General features: G+C 36.7%; 2 protein-coding genes across 3 annotated transcripts in view; both read right to left on the bottom strand.

Annotated features, from left to right (window-relative positions):
• The window catches only part of LOC127636085 (PHD finger protein 24-like), a 60,143-nt gene extending 47,518 nt beyond the window's left edge, over nucleotides 1-12,625 (bottom strand). For both annotated transcript variants that reach the window (XM_052116471.1, XM_052116470.1), the window contains exon 1: nucleotides 12,227-12,625. The gene's annotated coding sequence lies outside the window, so the exon portion shown is untranslated. The remainder of the gene's footprint in view (nucleotides 1-12,226) is intronic.
• LOC127636083 (serine/threonine-protein phosphatase 2A 55 kDa regulatory subunit B alpha isoform) overlaps nucleotides 1-23,756 on the bottom strand; it is a 1,105,001-nt gene that overhangs the window by 836,248 nt on the left and 244,997 nt on the right. The window lies entirely within an intron of this gene.

Below are 23,756 nucleotides of genomic sequence, written 5' to 3'. Positions count from 1 at the left end.
TCCTTGGCTTTCGAATCTGACTTTTAGGACTGATCGACCACACTGTTATTTTGAAAGAGATAAAATCGAACTCATTTTTCAGACACTGTTGTTAATATCACATGTGTCTACATTTGTTGCTATAGTAATGACGTAAGCATCAGCATGATGCCAAAAGACTTTCTCATTCAACTAAGAGAAGCTGTCAGTATGGAACGAGTGGAAAGAAAATACAGTTGAAGTCAGATTATTACATACACCTTAATCAAATACATGTAAACTTAGTTTTTCACAATATCTGACATTTAAATCCCTGTCTTAGGTCAGTTAGGATCACTATTGTAATGATGCTGGACACAGGAAGAGACTATGACTTGAAGTGATGAACCCAGGTGCAGTTTTATTTTTCAAATGTGGTAACCAGTATCCCTAACTATAACTATAAATGTGAATGAAACAAAAACATAAACCTAACTAAACTTAACAAAAACTAGTCTTGTCATGACTTGACTATAGACATGACTTGACTATAGACATGACATGACTTGACTATAGACATGACATGACTTGACTATAGACATGACATGACTTGACTATAGACATGACATGACTTGACTATAGACTTGACATGACATGACTATAACTTAACTAGACTTGAATAATCCAACAAATGTACATATACACAATACATCACAAGAGACAATGGCAAACATCAGACGCGGCGTCAGCTTTGTTTTGAGTGTTGCCCCGAATGTATTTTGAAATGTTGACTGACAAATATGAAACCGGACAATAGCCTATGTAAACCCCCGAAATCATAATTTGTCTTATTTCATTGTGCTTTGGCTTTGCACATACTGCATACACCAGCAGTTAGCAGGAAAGACAGCAAAAATTAAGCAAATGAGGCTTTGGGGATTTTTCAAAAAGAAGTCAGTGGGTAGCCAGGAACACTAGTTTTATCACACTGCACTTGTAACGAGAACCAGCATGTAGATAGCTGTGCAGTGGGTAAACCTCACTCTCCTGACCTCAAGAGGTGCGCTAGCGACTGACGCTAAATTTTGTACCCTCCTTGTTAGCGCATACGTCTCATGCCGGAGACGTCGGTTCGAGTCCCTTTTGGAGTGTACTTTTCTTGTTTATCAGGTGTTGTTTTCTCTAAGGATAACCAATAAGCATTGACATAAAATGTATGTGTGACTTGTTTTGTGATATTAGTTTGTAGGAAATATACACTTTGATTTGATTAAATGGTTTTGTAGAGTGTAGCAAAGATGAGCAACAGACTGAGGAGCAGCAGCAGCAGCTGTGCCAGAATCAGGCATGGAAACTGGTAACAATTAATAAGTCACTTTACAGAAAGTTAAAAGTGAAACATTGTTTATCCCAATGATCCTAATGAAAGGATTTTGACAGATGAACACGGAGAATTATATACAGCTCGATGCCATTGTGTGTCAATTAATTTAGAATGAAGTTATTCATGTATTGCTTTAACTTTGGATCTTATACATCATGTTGACTATTTATGTCAAAAACACAAATTATTTATATTCAATATTTTTTTACCTCACTTTACTCACTATAATATAACTCTTTTGTGATGACTTTATGGTAATGTACATGAAAATTCAAGAATCATGATAGATCTTAGGGCAATCCCACTGATCTGCTCTTCCCAATACATTTTCTTCAATGGTATTGGTCTACATTTTGAAATATGTAGCACTTGATGAATTAGTTGTTTGAAGCTGATTTGCAATAAGTTATGTGCTGTATCGGTTCGTTTGCATCACAGATGATTCGGGGAGGAGAGAGAATGAGTTAGTCGAGGATAGTACTAGAGTGGAAGATTTAGGAACTGTAGAAACAGGCCCAGCCAGAGCAAAACTTAAAGAATACCCTCTCACCAGCATTGGACTTCAGAGAAGTGGTTGCTAGAGTGATCAAATTGTCTGGGCTAAGCTCCGGGTGTCCTTCAATGCTGGAAATGCCTCTGGCAAACATGAGGGCTTAAATACACAAACATGGGTAACAAGACAACCAATGAACAGACAGAACTATAAACAAGATAAATAAGACTATTAAACTAAACCAATGACAAACTAGAACTGATAACAAGTAATCAAACAATGGACCAATGAAAACAAGACACATGAACATGGGAAACACGTAACAAGATCACATGAGGGAACAGGAAATCACATGACATGACAACAGGAACTACATTTTCAAAATAAAAGACACACAAACATGAACCAACAGAATATATATGGCAACTACTTTATTTTAAGAATGTGAAATGTCTGAATAATAGTAGAGAGAATGATTTATTTTAGCTTTTATTTCTTTCATCGCATTCTCAGTGGGTCAGAAGTTTACATACACTTTGCTAGTATTTGGTAGCATTGCCTTTAATTTGTTTAACTTGGGTCAAACATTTTAGGTAGCCTTCTACAAACTTCTCACAAAAAGGGGCTAGAAGTTTGGCCCATTCCTCCAGACAGAACTGGTGTAACTCAGTCAGGTTTTTAGGCCTCCTTGCACATGCCTTTTCAGTTCTGCCAACACATTTTCTATTAGACTGAGGTCAGGGCTTTGTGATGGCCACTCCAATTCCTTGGCTTTGTTGTCCTTAAGCCATTTTACCACAACTTTGGAGGTATGCTTGAGGTCATTGTCCATTTGGAAGTCCCAACTGCCACCAAGCTTTAACTTCATAGCTGATGTCTTGAGATGTTGCTTCAATATATCCACATAATTTTCCTTCTTCATGATGCCATCTATTTTGTGAAGTGCACCAGTTCGTCCTGCAGCAAATCAGCCCCAAAACATGATGCTGCCACCCCCATGCTTCACGTTTGGGATGGTGTTCTTAGGCTTGAAAGCCTCACACTTTTTCTTCCAAACATAACGATGGACATTATGGCCAAAAAGTTCAATTTTTGTTTCATCAACCAGAGGAAATTTCTCCAAAAATAAGATCTTTGTCCCCATGTGCTCTTGCAAACTGTAGTCTGTTTTTTATGGCGGTTTTGCAGCATTGGCTTCTTCCTTGCTGAACAGCCTTTCAGGTTAAGTCAACTGTGGAAATAGATACTTATCTACCTGTTTCCTCCAGCATCTTCACAAGGTGCTTTGCTGTTGTTCTGGGATTGATTTGCACTTTTCGCACCAAATTATGTTCATCTCTAGGAGACAGAATTTAACTCCTTCCTGAGTGGTATGATGGCTGCATGGTCCCATGGTGTTTATACTAGTGTACTATTGTTTGTACAGATGAAGACGGTACCTTCAGGCATTTGGAAATTGCTCCCAAGGATAAACCAGACTTGGAGGCCTTGGCTGATTTATTTAGATTTTCCCATGATGTCAAGCAAAAAGTCACTGAGTTTGACTGTAGGACTTAAAATACCTCCAAGTACACCTCCTATCAGAAGCTAATTTTCTAAAGGCTTGACATCATTTTCTGGAATTTTTCAAGCTACTTAAAGGCACAGCTAACTTAGTGTATGTAAATGTCTGACCCACTGGTATTGTGATATAGTCAGTTAAAAATTAAACAATCTGTCTGTAAACAATTGTTGGAAATATTACTCATAACATGCACAACGTAGATGTCCTAAAAGACTTGCCAAAACGTCTAGGTTACGGATGTAACCTCCATTCCCTGATGGAGGGAACGAGGCGTTGTGTCGAAGAAGCGACACTAGGGGTCTTATTTTCCCACCTTTATACCTGTATGTCCGGGGGCGAGACATGCAAAATCTGTCTGCCAATTTCTCATTGGCCTTTTTTCATAGATCAATGGTATATTCAGTGCTCAAGAGAGACCCCTATTGTCGCTTCTTCAACACAAGGTCGAAGTGAGTGACAGACGGGGAACTATAGTTTCCTAATATGAAATCTGTGGAGTGGTTAAAAAATAAGTTTTAATGACTTCAACTTAATTGTTTGTAAACTTCTGACTTCAACTGTAGAATTTTACAACCGCTCATGTCTATCATGATATTACATCATAGAAAATAACAGTTTGAAATCTGATTTGACTGTTCAGACTGAGACACAATCCAAAAAATATGATTTACTTGGTTTTAAGTGATTTAAGTGATGTGGTTCGGATCAGGTTTGCAAGCATTGGATTTCATGTTCTGTTCTGTTCTGGTCTGTTCTGTTCTATTCTATTTTGCTATAATAAAAAAACAATAATAATAAACAAACATCTTTGCTATGTGGGCACTCAAAATTCTGAGCCAATCAGATAAGCTGTAAATGCCATGTGACTGATAGGGTACAACAGGGCTAAAGGCACACCCTAAGGACAATTAGCTTTTTTCTGTCCACAAAATGTATCAAGATTCAGTGAATCTTGATAATTACATCTGACCAGAAACCCCACTGCAACTGTACTTTCAGCACACATTATAACATGTACATTCCAGTGGTGGCTGTTGCTATTCAAAAATGGAGAAGTACAATGAAAAATAAATCTGTTGTGCACTCAATCAGATTTGTCCGCAATTTTGCTATTTAAAGCAGCTTCTGGATGCGATTGGTACTCATACCCTCAACCCACGTCATTCAAAACAACAAACAACTGGAACCTGGTCGGGAGACATGGAAAGAAACGCCTCAGCAGCAGGAGACGTAGAAAGGGAGCTGGTGTCCGTGTCTGTGCTCTATTTAGTGAATGGTATGCTAATAATGCTAATAAGAATTTTTTTCTCGAGTTTAATACCGGACAAGTGTGGATGAGTTCCTGTCTACAGTATATCTGCCCGGTTTCATGTGTGCCTACGGTACGAACCATCTTGGCTAGATCATGGAAAAGTGGCAGAGGAATACAGCACAACAATCTACAACATGTGGAATACTCACTACCATCAGCTAAGGCCAGTAGCCAACAAAATACTGTCACTTCTGTTTGTACTACAGCGACTGTTGCATTGGATAATGTTAGATCAGTTGTGAACAAAACTTTTATTTTAAATTATGTATTTATATCATGGGGCCTGGACCTTTTATTTATTACTGAAATGTGGCTGAATATAGGGGATTTAAGCCCGTTATCCGAACTTTCCCCACCTAACTGTGACTTCTTCTGCACCCCGAGGACTGCTGGTCGAGGTGGGGGTCTAATTTTTAGAAATAGGTATAAGTGTAGATTTATAACTGCTGTAATCTAACAGAGTTTTGAGGTTCACTTACTTATCGTTGAGATACCAAGGCCAATTTTATGTGTTCTTGAGTATTAGACCACCTAAATATAATTCATATTTTATACAAGAGTTGTTGTTTTTTTATCAGTGATTATAATGTCTTTTGATAGTGTCTTACTTCTTGGTGATTTTAACATCCATGTCTGCTTTCCTTCAAAGCCTTTAGCTACTGAGCTCTTTAACCTTATTGGATCTTTGAATTTTTCTCTCTCTGTTCCGGTCCTACTCATCAACATGGTCACACTCTTGATCTGATTTGATGTATGGGTATTCCTGTCTGTAATCTTAAAATTTTAGATTATAATTTCTCTGACCATAAACCTATTGAGTTTAATATTATGTTTCAGTGTGAGCCTCCAAAACTACAGTCACATACCTATCTCTCTCGAGTATTTTCTCCAAATACCATTTTTCAGAAGCATTTAATGCCCATTCATTAACTGAATCTATTGAACTTTTTCCTTCTTCTGTGTGTACAGAGTAACTGGTTACTTGTTCAATATGGAATGTACAGAGATTCTAGATAGCATTGCTCCATATAAAATAAGGAGAAAGAAAACTTAAACTCGACTTTGTCTAAATTAAAATACTAAGGCCATTAGACAGTAGTATAGGAAAGCAGAATGAAAATGGAAAAAAGATAAGCTTCAGGTATCTTATAAGGTCTTAAAAAAGTGTTTAATTAAATATCAAAAACTGTTAAAATGGCAAGAGCTGAATACTTCTCTGGTATAACTGCATAATGTTCATAGCCCTCAAATGTTATTCATACCATTTTAAAACTAGAAGATAATGTATACTCAGATCTATCAACAAATACCTGTGAAATGTTTTTAAAGTTTTTTATTGAAAAGATTGAGAATATTACTTCCATTACACCTGAACCAGCTGGGTTTTTTTTATAATCCCTTGCACTAGTATATTCAGTCAGTTTGAGGCAGCGTCACTTTCACATATTAAGGACATTGCTTCACATTTTAAATGAACCTGCTCACCCTGTGATGTTGTCTCTCCTAAACTGTTTGTTCATCTTAATTGGTCCTAGCATTCTCTCAATTATAAATAGCAGTTTAACCAGTGGTTTTATTCCATTCAACATGTCGTTGTCCAGCCATTTATCAAGAAAACAAATCTAGATCCTTCAGATTCAAAAAATGTTTGGCCTATCTCTAAGTTGCCATTTATATCCAAATTATTAGAAAAGATTATTTATTCACAGCTTTCCTCTTACTTAATAGAAAATTAGGTTTTTGATAAATATAAATCCGGTTTTATGTCTGGACAAAGCAATGATTCAGCTCTGCTTATGGTAACAAATGACATTTTATTGAAGTTGGATACAAGCTGTGTTGCTTTAGTGCTGTTTGATCTCAGTGCAGCATTTGATACAATAGATTATAACATCCTTATTGAATGGTTAAGGTTGCATGTTGGAATCCAGGGAAGTGCTTTAAGTTGGTTTTCCTCGTACTTGAATAATTTTTCTGTAAAAATTGCAACTTCGTGTCATCATCAGCTCCGATAACCTGTGGGGTTCCGCAAGGATCTATTTTAGGGCCAGCTTTATACTCATTATATATGCTTCCTCTTGGTGCTATTTTTAAGAAATATGGTATTTTGTATCATTTTATGTGAATGACATGCAAATATACCTCCCTTTGAAGCCAGGTGATGATGTAATCTGTTAAAACTCTCTGTGAATATATGAAAGATGTAAAAAGCTGGATGGATAAGACCTTCGTCCAACTAAATGATAATAAGACAGAGGTTATCACTTTTGGCCCTAGTAGCTGTGTAAATATGTATACAGAAGGTCTAGGCCCATTGTCATCTAATCTGTTTGCCTATGTCAAAATTTATTTTTGACTCTGAGTTAAAATGCAATAAGCAGATATATCCTGTGGTAAAGAACAGCTTCTTTCAATTGAGAAATATTGCCAAACTTAAATCTCTCTTATCATTTAATGATTTGGAGAAAGTGGTTCATGCTTTTATTTCATCACGTCTCTATTATTGTAATGCGCTATATCTGGGTATTAATCAACAATCATTATCAAGATTTCAAAGTGTACAGAACACTGCAACAAGACTGTTTACAAACACAAGAGGGTTCATATATCCCCTATTCTGGCATCGCTGCACTGGCTACCTGTCCAATTTTGAGTGCAATATAAGGTGTTGTTGTATGTTTTTAAAGCCTTACACAATCTGGCTCCTGATTATATCTCTATAACTTATTGTCATTCGTAACTCCCATATATTTCTTAGATCGAATAACCTGCTGCTTCTTGATGTTCCCGATCACGGTTCAAGGGTAAAGGAGATCATGCATTCTCTGTTGCTGCACCAAAGTTGTGGAATGGTTTACCTTTGTCTGTCAGAGCCTCAACATCTGGCAATAGGTTTAAAACCCACAACATAAAATATGTATTTGTTTAGTGAAGCATTTGAGAAATGCTTTTTTCATTCTTTTAATTTAATTAAATTCAAATTATATGTCTTTTTATTTCATTGTATTGTTTTATTGTAATTGTGCAGCACTTTGGTACACTTCGTGGTTTTTTAAAGTGCTCAATAAATACATTTTGATTGATTACAATCCATGCACAGTCAAATGCAATATTCACATCCTAAAATTGATAGTCATAGCTGAATATTTGTCTACCACCAGGGAAACCGTGTGGTCCCTGAGAATGAAGAGACTTGGGAATGCATTTTTGCACGGTACAGATGATGCATGCAGTCAGCAATTTCATAGAATAAATAAGTGGAACATTTTCCCTATAAGCTCAAAGGCTGAGTTGTAGTTTTGGGCAACAGCTGTCTCACTAACCCTCTCGGTGCAGCAAGAAATATATTTTTTTTTCATCATTATATGGTCACATTGAGGCACAATTGTAGTTTATGCTGTTTTATTATTCAAGAAATCTTGCATAAAATACATCCATTAATATAAAATGTAATACCTTTAATGTATTAGATGGACGTACGGACGGACAGACAGATAGACAGACAGACAGATAGATAGATAGAGCCCATACATCTCAGAGAAAGATTGGGTATCAGCTGCACTTTTTTACCACAATATCATGTCAACAGAGGTGCAAAAACCATATATTCAAGGTATGCAATGCATAGGGGTGCCATGTAAAGGGGGGCACCAGCGGCTCACTAAAGGTGGTGCAATCGGCCTCCTCCACTGCTACAAAATCATCACAGCCCCCCCTCGCTTGACAGATACGTGGGGCACCGAATTTTGCATACCTGCTTGGAAAAGTGTAGTTGCGCCCCTGCATGTCAACACTCTTGAATAAAAGTTACAAAAAAAAGGGTACACTTTATATAAGTTTATCTCCTGAAGGTTTGTTTGGTCAACTTTTAAGAGTAAAGTATCACATAGGTTGCTACAAAGCTAACAAATAGGACTCTGAGCCTGTCTGTTACTATTTGTGATGCAGTGCACCTACAGGTTCAGAGGTCTTTGTTTTCCCCTCTAATATTATTGTAATACCGTGTTTCACAAATCAGCTTCGCACTCTCAGTTGTTGCTGACTGGAATCCCAACAAACAATGCCTTTCATCGTCTGCTCCTGTGGGGAACAGTTCTGTGAATAGGATGACTACAAAGCATCCTTTTTTTCCATGGGAATGCTTCCCATTGATGTGAATATCCTATTCCCAGGCACATGAAGCAAAGGTCTGGAACTAATCACACTAACGAGTTCACTAAGGCCACCTCCTGCCAGTGAGTGGAATCACAAACACCCACAGGAAAAAAAAAAGTGTAAATAAATTTGCCGACGCTCTCTGTAAAAGCTAATGAAGTGATAAAACACATAATCAAATTTTTTGTGCCATTTGTGTTTGTATATTTGAGTTCCACAACACTGTCCCCATTTTAATTTTATTTTTTTTGTCCCATAGTGTCTGGTCTTGGGCACTCAGTGGTCCAAAAGCAAAGTGTTAGGGCCTAACTATAAGGACAGGGAGTTGAAATTCCACTCGCACGCTGGCCCATGGGCATGGAGGCGTTGCAGTGTGGAGGAATTTAAATGTAAATACAACTAGAGAGGTAGAGGAGCCCCCATGTTGGCATTCAGTTCCTGTCAGGCACAGAGTCAATGCCAGGAAATCTTCTGAGAAGGGCTGACAATGAGCACCGCATGGGAGATGAGGGAATGAAGACTGACTGCAGGGTTCCAAAACTGACAATCATGGTACATTGTATCTAAGAGTTAGGACAGGAGAGAACTGAGTTCCAAAAGGTGGAAGATAGTCCATAAGATGTAGGACAATGAGTATTTGCACCCTGGAATTGGTTTTCAGGGACATTTTTACCTATAAGGGCTGCTTCTTTACTTAATGAACTGAAGTAAATAGAAAGAATTATTGATGTTGCCTATAAAACCACATCAATATCAAATACAAAAGTAGCTGTAAATAATGAATATCATATCACAAAAAGATATCATATCAAAATAACAGCTTTCTCCTTTGGTATAATCACCGTTTCACATTTTGAAGTTCTTTGGAGTGTTTATGTTTGATGCTTTCAGGATTGAAATTTTAAATATTTTGGGCACTTTTGTCACTTTCAGTGGCATTTTTGGTTCATTTCCGACCCTTTTGGGTTGGAAATGCTATATAGATTAATGGGCACTGTTTTCTAAGTTACCCAAAAATAGTAAACTACTACAAATGACTTCTCTAAAATTGTAATCAAATGAGTAATCACATTACTAATTACTTTACATTCTTTTTATAAAATGTTTTTATTGATTCCATATACAAATTTAAACAAACAACACAAGACTTCACGGAATACATTTTTAATAGTTTTGAATTTAAACAAGCCCAGAATTGAATTACATAGGCTATGCTCAATTTCACCAAGCCGTTTGCGCCTAGAATTAGCGAATACGTACCTGAAAATATTAAAACTTCATGGCCATGCCCACTGACTTTGTGTGAATGATGTATCGCATAACACTATGCTTAAAGCAGAGCACTCTTAAAATAAGGGCCCTGTCTCTTTTTCCACCTTGTCCAATGTTGTTGTCCCTTCAGCTGTCACAGAAACACAAATATACATCATATGAGCATAATTAATGTTTTAAATGTATTCTAAATAAATAATATTATTGTTTATATGTGTGTAACACATATATACACATACATACAACAGCTAGTTCCAGTCCTCGAATCTGACTGGATGAGAGACATTCCATGAGCAATGATGGTCTGACACCATCAGCACTCGGACGCTTCACTGTGTGATCACTCCGCTTGTGTTCGTGCTGTTCTAAGTGTAAGCGCAGTGCAGATCTGTTAAGAGCTATGGTTTGTCTTTTTTTGTGTCATTACATATGTTAGCCAACAGGTGGTGGCAAAATATAATTTTTGCATGTAATATGCGCATGTTACGTGACGTGAAGTGAATCCGTGTCAGCCGTTTACATACAACAGCTCTTCGTGATCACATACTAGACTTACTACATTACACTATTAAAGGTAGGAAATAGCTTCAAACAGATTTAAACAAATAACTTCAGCATTACGGCTCATCACAGCTGAGAGATAAAACAGACTGATTAATTACACAATGGGTGCTGTTTAAAATGGCAGAAGACATTGCGGTTTCTAAAGTGATTGACTCTTGCGCATTGGCTACAGCGAAATAGGAAGAAATACCCCCGCCTGGATGCTATTTTTCCACTAAGAAAGCTGACTTTCAGAAAGCTGACAGCATCTCTGCTTGGGGGTGGCAACAGGTGATTGCACACATTCTGTCTCTCTCTCACTATCGCTCTCTCTCTCTCTCTCTCTCTCTCTTACTACCTAGTTCCATGCACAAATGCATTTTGAATGACTGTACTAAATGTTTCCTAATTTTTTAAAATGTACTTGTTAATTTAACTTTTGTATATAAGCAATATCACTCTCACAATCATGCTATATGGCCCTAAATCACCACTACTGTGATTACCTACGGCACACGGCCTGCTGCCTTAAGCCAGCGGCCGAATCACAGCAGTGCTGATGTAGGGTCATATAGCACTCTTGCTCATGTGATATTGCTTAAATATGCTTTTAAAAGTAACTGTAATTGTGGAAAATGTTCTCAAAGATGGAAACAATAGTTTATATTCTATTAATAATGTTTTATTCAGAATGAACTTTTGTTTACATAATAGACTACTATTATTTTTATAATAAATGTTATTAATATAATTCATATTGCTTTATTAATTCTAGTATCTAAAAGATAAATAAAACTTATTAAATTGATAAATAAAAAACATCTACATGACCGGACCTGAAATGTAATCAACTTAGAGAGCATTTGTAAATCAGAGCACCTCACTTCACTGTCTTAATTGCCACATAACACACTGCTGGGCTGTGACGTCAGAGGTGATGCACAAGGGTCTTGCGACGAGAGACTGCAATTGATCTGGCAAACTTACCTCTGCAGTGCTGCTCCTGGAGCGTGCAAGTAACTTCTCGCACATATACGTGACACAAATTAATTTCAAATTAATAAATATCCATACTTAAAAGCAAAGATGTAGCATGCATCGATCAGTGTCTTTTGCAAAAGTTATTGCATAAATAATTTTGGCCTATATTATGGCTATTTCTCAGTCATCCAGAGTCTATTTATTTATCTTGCATTACGTAGCTGAGTAAGATGCACAAACTCGGTTAATAATGCGTGGTTGTCTTCCACACCCGTCTAACAACACTGACCTACATCGCACGGGTAGGACAGCCTGCACAGGGTGTTTGTCTGCACCCACACACAAAACAATGATGCATGATTTATCTAGCTCGCGATATTTACGTCAGTGTAGTAAGTTGCACACTTACGTGACGCGCGATTTAATTACGCGTTAAAATTCTAGGTTGTCAGTCTTAATTGCCCCTCTTGCAAGATTTACCAACTGGCATGAAATACTGAGTTTCGAAAAGCACAATTGTCTTGATTTATTAAGTATCACACTTCAAATAAAGATAAGACAAACCTGTGATGGATTCAGATGGTGCTCCGGGACTTGGGACTCGATTTCTTCTGTTCCTCTACGCACTGCCAGCAGTCATTTCGAAGGGTTAGCTGTCGTCAATGAATGCTATGTGTCTCGGTTCTCTACAGCCTTTTTGTATCGTGTGTAACCCCGTAAAGCAAATATTCCGCAAGCCAAGAAAAACAACGTTGTTTGATGAAGCGCGAGCTCAATGGATCGTCTTGTATGAAGGCGGATAAGAGCTGGACAGCTCCGGTGCTGAATTCTTCAGACTGTGAATGAAAAGTGTAACTTTGCACTGGGTACAACCTACGGCTCCAGTAAATAGGGCAGCCCTGTTAAAAGTTGTATAGCTGCTTCAGCTGACTAGACAGCTAATAGATTTACAAGGTTCCAGTGTTCTTTGAGCCTCTTCGGGGTAACTTGTTTTCAACCTGCTAAAGGAGACGTTTCATTGGTCTGCACAAATGACGTTCGCACTGGGAGATGCCATGAGCCAATACGTAGAATATGGATGCAAACATTGTTTTAATATTTCAGGTTTATGAGAAATGAAGATACATTCCCTTGCTGATAGTTGTTGACCAATATGGGGTTTTCAATGCCCAATGCGGATGCAAATTATCTAGACAGAAGAGTGGCCGTTGGGTTTATATTCATATCATATATCGGACATATGTAATAGTGATAGTATAGTATGGGTCACGTACTATTAAGCTATTAAAATTCAGCTATTCTATTAAGCGATTCAAAAATACATAAAAAAAAAAAAAACAAATATTACTTGAATACATATTTACTATGATGAACATGTTTTATATTATTGGGGGGCTTAAAGTCAAAAAGGCCCAAATGCTTAAATAATAATACAAATAATAAATAAATTAAGGATAATATTCTTGAAAAAATAAATGTTGGTAGGCGCAGTTTAGAATAATATTTTATTACTATTTCTTGACCAAAAAAATTATGAACTTTTGTTCACCAGATCAAAGTCAGCTGGTGTTACGCTGGTGTTAGCTATTATGTTCTCATGTCAAAAACATAAAACAGAAGAGTGTTAAGCTTTAAAAAATATCAGAAAGTTTGATTTTTATTTGTATTTTTTGTGAAAAGGCACATTTTATTCAGGTCATGGAGTAACCGTAAGAAAATGTATTTGTAAAATTGGTATTCACATACCAATGTATACAAAGTGCAGGGAAAAAGTTTCATACCTGTCACGTTTCATGTGTTTTTGTTCTTGTTTTGTACACACACATGTGAGCACATGTTATGTGATTTCCTGTTCTACAGTCATGTGTTTCATGTAATGTGATTTTCTGTTTTATTGTCATGTGTTTCCTGGTCATGTGATATCCTGTTTCCCTCCATGTTCATGTGTCTTATTTTCATTGGTTCATTGTTTGAGTTATTCATTATCAGTCTTGTCTTTTATTGGTTTTAGTTTATTAGTCTGGTTAGATTTTATATAGTTATGTCTGTTTATTGGTTGTCTTGTTACCCTTGTATTTATACCATCATGTTTGCCATGGTCCTTTGTCAGGTATTTTTAATGTATCGTTGGTTGGTTGTCAAGTCAAATCAAGTCAAGTCAAGTTAAATCAAGTCAAGCCATGTCAAGTCAAGTCAAGTCAAGTCCAGTCTAGTCCATGTTTATGATTCTGTTCATGATTTTTGGTTTTCACATTTATGCATAAACTGCACTTGGGTCCTTCACATCATCGTCTTCGACTGCCTGTCATTGCCAGCAGACATTACAGAATACCTGACCTACACTATGGACCCAGCAGTTCAGCTCATTTGCCTACGTTAGGGGAATTGTCCCCTGGAGGAATACGTAAAATACTTTTACAACTCTGGCCAGGCTGAGTTTAATGGGATCGCCCTAAAACACTTCTTCAGAGTGTTTCGAGTGAGTCGGAGTACCTTCAGTCTGGTGCAATTCATCGACTTCGCCCTGCAGATGAGTGGTTCTTCTTTCACTGTAGAAGAGGCTGATGAGGAACTAGTCACTCCTACAGTGATCGCAGAGCCAGAGTTCCCCGTCATGGCCGCCGAGCCAGAGTTCCCCGTCATGGCCGCCGAGCCAGAATCCCACGTCATGTCTGCCGAGCCATAGTCCCATGTCATGGCTGCCAAGCCAGAGTCCCACGTCATTGCAGCCAGAGTCCCACATCATGGCCGCCGAGCCAGAGACCCACGTCATTGTCGCCGAGCCAGAGACCCACGTCATTGTCGCCGAGCTAGAGTCCCATTTCATGGTGGATGAGCCAGAGTCCCACGTCATGGTCACTGAGCCAGGGTTGCACGTCATCATCCCCGAGCCTGGGTTGCAAGCCTCGTCCAACCCAGAGCCAGCGTTGCAAGCCTCAGCAGCCATGTTATGCCATGTTACCACATCTGCCACATCAAGTGGCCCTGCCTTGGTCCTCCAAGCCTCCGGCTCCACGCTGGCCCTTTGAGCCACTGACTCCACCCTGGTCTCATGCTCCACGCCCTGTTTTTGCCAAGCCATGCTCCACACCCTATCTCGCCAGGCCATGCCTCAAGGACCAAACAAATCTATGAAACCAACATGGATACAAAGATTATATTTTTAGTAATTTGACATATATGTTAAAGACTATTTTTTCCACCTCGGACAATCTTGTTTGTCTCAAAATTATTGAAATTAAATGCACATTTATTTAACACATTTCTTAGCAACTCAAAATTAATCAATAAATACCTGAAAACAAAAAATTTGCTCAGATTTTGTTTATCAAAAAAATAAACACAGTTAACACGAGTTTACAGTATGTCCAATACATATATCAGCAGAGTAATCTGCCAAGCCACTATATTGGTTAATCGTTAGAAAATGAGGGTTGAGGTTTCACCAAACGGGGCTTAAATATTTCATGATCTAAAGACCACAAATTAGTCACATTTTGTTTTTGTTAAGTAGCCTTGAAATCATAATTATGATTACTAACAATGGGATGTTTTCTCTGACTCAATAATTGTTCTTACATCTTCTTACAATTTCTTTTTTTTTTACCAAGCGTAGGCAATTATGTCCAACATTTCCCAGTATGTGGTCCCAGTGCATGCTGGGTCAAATGGAGATGCATACATAATTGATGGTGAAGTAAATGCACGCTGAGCAATTGCTCCCCCAGGGACCACTACACATATACTGTCAAAAGGAAATGAACGAGAAGATCAAGCCTTTATGAATTAAGCCCGGTTCCAAGCCAAACCCTCACTCTGTTACCTCCTTCTGGTCTTTCACCAGGAGACAAAGAAAGCTTCACTGGTATAAAAGGCAAAGTGGTTGAAAAGAGGCTAATGATGCTTAGTGTGATGGAATTTTAGTTACTACCGGTAAAATGTGCAGTTTCTGCTTCACTATTTTTTTGTATTTGTATATACTGTATGTAATTTAAAAACATGACACTGTAGACCTCATTTTCAACAGCTGGTAATTGTTTGGGTTATGTTTTGTGGTTTGTCTGTTGACAAAACACTACATCTTTGTCAAGCTCAGATTGAGCAAAGAAATGATTCAAGGGCAGCCAAACTGCAGTCTCTCAACAAGTGCAACTGCTTTTTAATACAGACAAATGTTCCTGACAAGAACACAGGCACAGTGGAGCCAAACTCAGTGCTTTCACGGCGTATGGCTGGGACGGCAGCAGTTGCACTAGCTCCATCACCATTAGCAGCCTATCCACAGCATGATCTCCTTGCCATTAGTGTTCATTTGGTGGTACTCTGGGGAGGAGCCCAGCTTCAAGCTCTCTGCTAACAATCTGTGAATGAGAGAACAGTGCTGACAGACACTAATAATGGATGCTTCTCTTTGGTTGCCTTTGTTGTTGACTGTAGGTGCCAGAGTTCTGACCCAAACTACACTACTTTGAAACTGTACCCTACCAAGCTACTCATAATTATAAATAGTTAAACTATGGTTTAGTTATAGTCTAACTACTGTAAACATATAATGATAAAATAAGTTTTCACTAGAATATAAGATACTAACAAAAAGTATCTAACCACATTGAAGCTACTTAAGGGTGAAATATCTTTTTACATACTCTATGTACGTATCTAATTAGAATTTGACCAGATAGATATTTTGCTAGCACTAAACAATGAGGAGTGAGTCGGTTTTTTTTCCCGCCACTAACACAACCAAACGGAATTGCAAAAACAAACATTGTTTCAAACAGTTTTCTCAAACATTCCCCCATCTGCTATTGATCAAAAAACAGATAGTTCCACCCCAAACTCATGCCATTGGTTGCACCAATGTTGCTTTGTCAGGCAGTCATGACGCTCAAACTAACAAACGCAATACTTTTTATAGTGCACAAAGGTGCAGTGTTTACAGTTTTAAAGGAAATTAACCTATGAATGTAGTCTCTCAATTAATATGAGGTCATAAAACTGTGTGCATAATAATACTGTAATAACATAGATAATAATAAAGAATTACAAAACAACAAAGGCTGTTTAAAATAGCTTTAGATAAAGAATACCCTGAAAAAATGTTGACCCTAATATGGGCTTCACAACTAAATTATATGGTTTTATTCAAGTCATAAATGCTACACAACATCACTGAATCAACTTGAATACATTTACAAAACTAATTTCAAAGGTTAGATGAGGTAAAAATAGCAGACGGATCTCACAGTGAAATCAAAATCTGTAGGTTGACTTTTCATTAGTTAAAATCAGTCTGTGCTTAACAAAAAATTTTAAAAAACTTTGCTACCCAGTTTCCAAAGTAGTAAAGACCACAAAGGGGCACCAAAAATAAGTTGCGAAGTGAATTGTTTTCAGCTGTACAGGTTGTAATACAGTGAAAAGAAATGTGCATTTTACAAAATGTACCCCCAAACCCTAACCCTAAACCTAAGCATCAGTGGAGTAAAACTGTAGGGTTAGAGGGGAAAATACGACCTCGGAATCACGATGGTCACTGATTAACGTGCTTCCAGTCACACCAGAGGGGAAGGTAAACACATGAATGTTTTTTGAAAATATTTGATCCTAGTGTACCAGAACTCATGGAAACAATATTCCGACTTTCCTTGTGATCATGTAAATAGGTCCTTAAATCAAGTCAAGTAAAAAAAAACGTATTTGTATATCACTTTCCACAACACACATCTTTTCAAAGCAGCATTACAGAAAATCATACCTTAACAGAAAACGAAACTGTAAAATATTTAAAGTTTTAAAGTCATCATTGTAAAGTATGATTGTAAATTGTGTTTAAAAATAAATAAGTAAATAATAAATGTATATAGAATCCCAGTGAGCAAGCCGAAGCCGAAGGAAAACATAACTCCATAAGATGTTGGTTAATGGAGAAAAATAACCTTGGGAGAAACCAGGCTCACATGTGGGAGCCAGTTCCCTTCTGGCTAAACAGCATGAATAAATGCCAGTATTAGTTTTTTGTGTGTAGTGTCAAGTGAGTAAAGTCATGGTTTAAAAAAGTTAACTAAGTAAGTTTTTATGGCCAGTGTTTAAACAAAGATTTTGTTTGAACTGTAAGATTAATGACTAATGTCTTTGAAGTCCATTCTGGATTAACTGCAGAAGTTCACATAGATGCATTATCCATTGTTAGTTGGCTGATGAAAGCTTTATTGTTGGCAGTTAATTGATTGTCTATGCATTCCTTTCAAGAGTGTAGTCCATCATTATACCAAGGTGATGCAGGCAGAGATCAGTGAGGTGCATCGCAGTTCAACCGGCAGGTCATTTCGTTGACGTCCATCCTAAGTCTATGGTTCAGGCAGTGGCATATGAAGTATCCTATATCTTACAGTTGGAGTTAGCATAAGTTCATCCTCTGAAGTCCATCGTAGTAGACTGAAGTGATGTCTAGAAGGTACCGGCTGCAATTAGTCGTCATCACTCAGCGACATGTAGCAGTGGAGTCCAACATGAAGCAGGAACAGAGTTGGATGAATCCAGAGGTTGAGACAGGGAGACAAATAGAATAATTTTAGCATAAATGCCAATCATTTTATTGCTGAATTATAGATTATGAGAAGTGTTTGTGGTTCTGGCAGACCTAACTAAACCAGCCTAACTATGAGTTGATGGATAAATTAGGTGTATGCCAGGCTAAATAGATGAGTCTTTAGTCTAGACTTAAACCGAGAGAGTTTGTCTGAGTCACGAACTATGTTAAGAAGACTATTCCATATCTTAGAAGACAAATAGTAAAAGGATCTATCTCCTTTTGTGAATTTTGATATTCTAGGAACCACTAACAGGCCAGAATTTTGCGATCGTAATGAACGTGATGGAATATAGCATTGTAGAAGGTCACTTAAGTACTTTGGAGCTAGACCATTCAAAGCTTTGTATGTAGTTAACAGAATTGTAAAGTTAAAATGAAATTTAACCGGTAGCAAGTGTAACGATGATAAAATGGGTCTGTTGCATTTTGAACCAATTTAAGTTTATTTATTGAACTTGCAGGTCATCCTCTCAGTAATGCATTACAATAATATAATTGGCATCAGCAACAGAGAGCATGTGTCTTAACTTAACAATATTTCTGAGGTGGAAGAATGCTGTTCTACAAACTTTGGAAATGTGATATATAACAAATATAACACCTAAGTTTTTGCTTTAGAAGATGATGTAACAGTAAATCCATCAAGAGTCAAATTATATTTTTAGAGGTTTTTATTCCAAAAATTAGTACCTTTGTTTAGTCAGAATTGAGGGAAATTTCTTGATACACTCTGCAAATTTGGAGAACTATGACATTTTTTTGGGTTTTGAAGAAATATGAAGTTGTGATGTCGTCTTAACAGTGGAAACATATTCCACAATTCCTGATAATATATCCCAGGGGAAGCATATGTAAGGAGAAAAGCAGAGGCCCTAAAACTGATCCCTGTTGCACTCCATACTTAACTTTTGTTTGATTTGACAATTCCTTGTTTACACATACAAAGCGGTAGCAGTCTGCTAAATAGGACCTAAACCATGCTAATGCAAGTATACAAATGCCAACATAATTCTTAAACCTGTCCAATAGAATGTCATGATCTACAACTTTAACACTAAAACAGTGGCTCTGCCAGGCAAAATTATTATTACTATTATATATACTAAAACACATTGATCATATACTGTCTACAAATAGATTATCCCAATTTTATACTGAAAGTCACTTCGTTGAGCTTTTAAAATGGAAAAGGCCTAAGCTTTATTATGTAGAAAATGCTTGACAAAGTTTTTTTTATCATTCCGCACTGACTGCAGCTTCATTCATTAAGCATAAAGTAGAGTTTTTTAAAAATTAAGAAAGATAGAAACTCCTCCTAGTCATTGTATTAAAGCGAATATCATTTGAATCGTATTAGGGGCCGTTTATACTGAATGTGTTTTTGCATCCATCCATGCTGTTTTTCCCTGTAAACTAGCTCTACGTGGACCACTTTAACCATTGAGCAGTGTCTCACATGGGAGCTCTGCTGAAACAAATGTGTCCCGTATTTTGAGCATGTAGAATGTTGGCAACGCTACTCAGGACACTGCTGTCACTGAATAAAATGTCATGTTAATGACCAGCTGTCACTTAGTCCTTGTATTCTAATAACTTTAATAATCTGAATATTCTTACTCTATTTAGTCTTTGATATTGCTCAGCTGTAATGAAATGTCGTTTGTTGTGGCATTTTTGCAATATGGCCACCTGCATCTTTGCTCAAGCTACCGCCGTTAAGAAGCAATAACTTTTCAGTGAAATACTGTCTTCACTGTATGAATAAGCCTACAGGTATATGCATAAATAAATTAAGACTAGTGATGTATAATGCTTCAAACATTATAAAAACATCAGTAATAAGATTGTTAATAAAAATTTCACATTGTACATCCATCAGTCTGTACAGTATGGAAGCCCAGGAGTGTCATTTACAAAATAATGAAGGAATAAATTATCAATCTATTCATTTGAAAATATAAACATGAACAAATTAACAAATGTATAAATGGACAAATAAATAGATACATTTAATGGGAATAAATAAACCAATTTTAATATGGACAAATAAATAAACACATTTAAATGTGTTTATTTAAATCATGTGTTAAAATGTACTTATATTTAGCAATAAAACAGCACATTTTTTCGTTTTTAAATGTGCCTTTTATATTGCATTTTAAAAGCATTTGGCAATTGCTTTTCTTCATCCATTTGTCAGTTGCTTTTCTTCATCTATTTGCCAACTGCTTTTCTTTATTGTTTGACTTTTCCTTTTGTTTTACCATATGTCAATCCATCCCATCTGAAGCACATGAAGGAATACATTTTCAATCTATTAATTTGAAAATAAAAATGTGAATAAATTAACAAATGTATAAATGGACAAATAAATAGATAAATTTAATGTGAATAAATAAATTAATTTATAAATTAACAAATAAAAAGACACCTTTAAATGTCTTTATTTAATTCATGTTTAAAATGTAATTGTCATGTATGGATGTGCTTTTGTTTATGTTTTTTTTTCAAGTCTTTATTTTGAAAAGTTTAGTTCTTGTTCATGTCATTTGTTTCCCTAGTCATGTGATGTCCTGTTTTCCCTCCATGTTCATGTGTCTTGTTTTCATTGGTTTATTGTTTAATTATCTTGATTAGAGTTCTGTTTGTTCGTTGGTTTATGTTCCCCCATGTCATGAATTTAAGCCCTCACATTTCCATTGTCCATTGTGGAGTATTGTTCATGTAACACTTGTAGTATTTTACATGCAGAAGAATTGAAACGATATGATTTGAATCTAGGAGTTTCAACCTTTGCACTCCTAGAATTCTTCACCGTCATAAATCAAACGGCCCAGGCATCCTCATTGGTCAGAAAGGCCCCTCCGCAGCCTGACCTCCTGAACTTCCACACAGAGTTAAAGCAGACTTCTCTTTGAAAGGTTTCCAAAAGACTATCAGATTTGCATTACTCGAATATTAAGACATTTAATCTTAATCCAGGAACATTTTACAAGTTAGCCTTGTAAAATGTACAGAATGCATTTAAATCCATGATTTATACAAGATCTAGTCTTGCTAGGTAATTCTGATAATTTCTTTGAACTGTGGTAACTTGTATAACTGACAAATTAATGATTATAGCCTGATATACCTCTTTAAAATGTGTGTAATGTTTTATCCATGTGGTATAACCCATGAATTAACCAGTATGATTTTGTAACCAGGGATTTTCATGTTTTGTTACCTACACGTATAATATCCATGAAAAAAATATCATGTTTAGTATGTAAGCGTTCGCTGGCGTATGCAGAGAAAGCTGATGACAAGGAATAGATGTCTCTTGTACCATTCTCAAGATATAAAAGTTAATGATTAAATATGCACTATTTATGAGTGGGAGATTTGTAAGTCTTTGGAACAAATTACCATAAATCATCTGTCGGAAAAGACAGCCCAGTTTACCATGTGACTCTGAAAAGTCACTTCTCGATGTCCCGAGAAAGCTCATCACTCTCTACGGTTCACAAACCCATGAGAAGGCCTCGCTTCAAAGCCAACCTCATCATTCATACAGACAATAACTCTTCGATCTTACAAAGGTCCAAAACATCGACAGAACGAACTTTCGACCAAGTGCCAAGAACCAAGCAACAAAAAGAATGCAAGGAAACACCACAAAGACACTCAAGTACATCTCCAATATTGTGCTCAAAGTGCTGGTGTATTAATTAAATTATTTGGGTAATCCGATAGCAAATCGATGTAGACTCAAAGAAGGATAAATGGTTCTTAAGGTATTGTCAACAGACTCCGTAAAGTTCATTGGCACTGTTTTGATCATTCTGTCTCATGGATATATGTGTTAGATTAGATTACTTTATAGTAATAAAGTTTGTTTGTGTTTAAAGACGACGTGACTGTGGTATATTTTGATAAATAATCTAATCCCAGTTTCTAAAAGATTTCGCTTCAAATCTGTACCTAAATACATATGATATTATTTTCAAAAAGCCATGAGAATTAATATTACTCCAATAAGTGAATTAATCATAATTCACTTATTAAAGCAAATTCTTTACAGAAGAAATTGTGAGCTGATACAACGAAATGTTGTATTACAATTTTAATGGTGGAGAATCTATTAAGACAAATAATCTAGTTATTTGTCATTTATTTAATATATAATGGTTGTAGAACGTGACTAATTCCATTAAACATTTCATTACCAAATAATGTACAATAAGGACAGTTTAATTTAGTTCATAGCTCACATATTTCGAGACCCTAAATTCCCTTCTAAATTTAGCATTCCAAATATCCTTACATATAATGGTGTGAGAATGAGGGCACTTTCAATTTCCCTCCTAAATGTCACATACCAAATATCTTACACACTGTTGTTTTGGTCAAGACATATTCAATTCATAGTCAAGTTTTAGTCTAGTCGCGTCATTCATGGTTTTGTTATGATTCACATTTGTATTCAGGGTTTTGGATATCATGTTTTATAAAAAAACTGCACGTGGGTTCATCTTCATCATTGTCCTTGCCAACAATCCTTTACGTTACAGTCATATTGAACTATAAAACTGTGCATTAATAAATCATATTTGTTTCATGTTTAAAATGTCATTAAATGTAGCAATAAATTAGTACATGAACGAGTCTTTCAAATGCGCTTTTTAATGCACTTTAAAAGCACCTTTTAAATTGCATTTTAAAATGGTATGTGGCAATTGCTTTTCATCATCCATTAGCCAGGGACTTTACATTTCTTTTTCCTTTTCTTTCTCCAATTGAGAATTGAGTTTAAAAAATGCCATTGGACTGTTGACTTTTGAGAGCAACCAATTAACTTTTGACTCAGTTATGAGACACACCACCTCTCCCATGTGCCACTCAAAGAGGATGTACGACGGCCTTTCATTAGACGACGGTACGAGCCGTTTATGTGATAACATTGGATCTCCGAATCACAAGCATGAGCAACGGATGCAAAGCATATCAGAAGTATATCAATAGTGGCTCATTCACTGTTGCTGTGAAATGTCAAACGCGGCCCTATCTGAGTATGCACAGTGATACGTGTCCAGGATGGGAGCTGATAATCGTGATGCCATTAACAGAACCAGCCTCCTGACCAGCACCCATATTTAACAAGATTGTGCAGGATGGAGACAGGTGATATTGACTGAAATGGGGTTTAGCCAGCATGATTTCAAGGCTCACATCTTGTTAGATACAAAGAAAGGAAAATATTATGATGTTTATTATAACACCACAAATCAAGCAAATTTGAAATGATTTGGACCTCATGGGGTGGAAATTGACATCACACAGCCAAAAGAATTTGGTCTAATATCTCAAAAATTCTTTTTTGAATGGTATAGATTTGGTAACTTCACGGAGGTGCTTAGTACAGGATCCGGTGGTATTCTTCATCGGCTCAGTACCTCAAGCGGTGAAGTAGGGTGAGATAAATGGCAGTTGCTGCATGTGTTTCAGTTCTGGGTGTGG

This window comes from Xyrauchen texanus, chromosome 43 (assembly GCF_025860055.1).
Source record: "Xyrauchen texanus isolate HMW12.3.18 chromosome 43, RBS_HiC_50CHRs, whole genome shotgun sequence".
Taxonomy (NCBI): Eukaryota; Metazoa; Chordata; class Actinopteri; order Cypriniformes; family Catostomidae; genus Xyrauchen; species Xyrauchen texanus.
The sequence above is the reverse complement of the archived record's forward strand: the minus strand, read 5'-3'. Positions and strand labels throughout refer to the sequence as shown.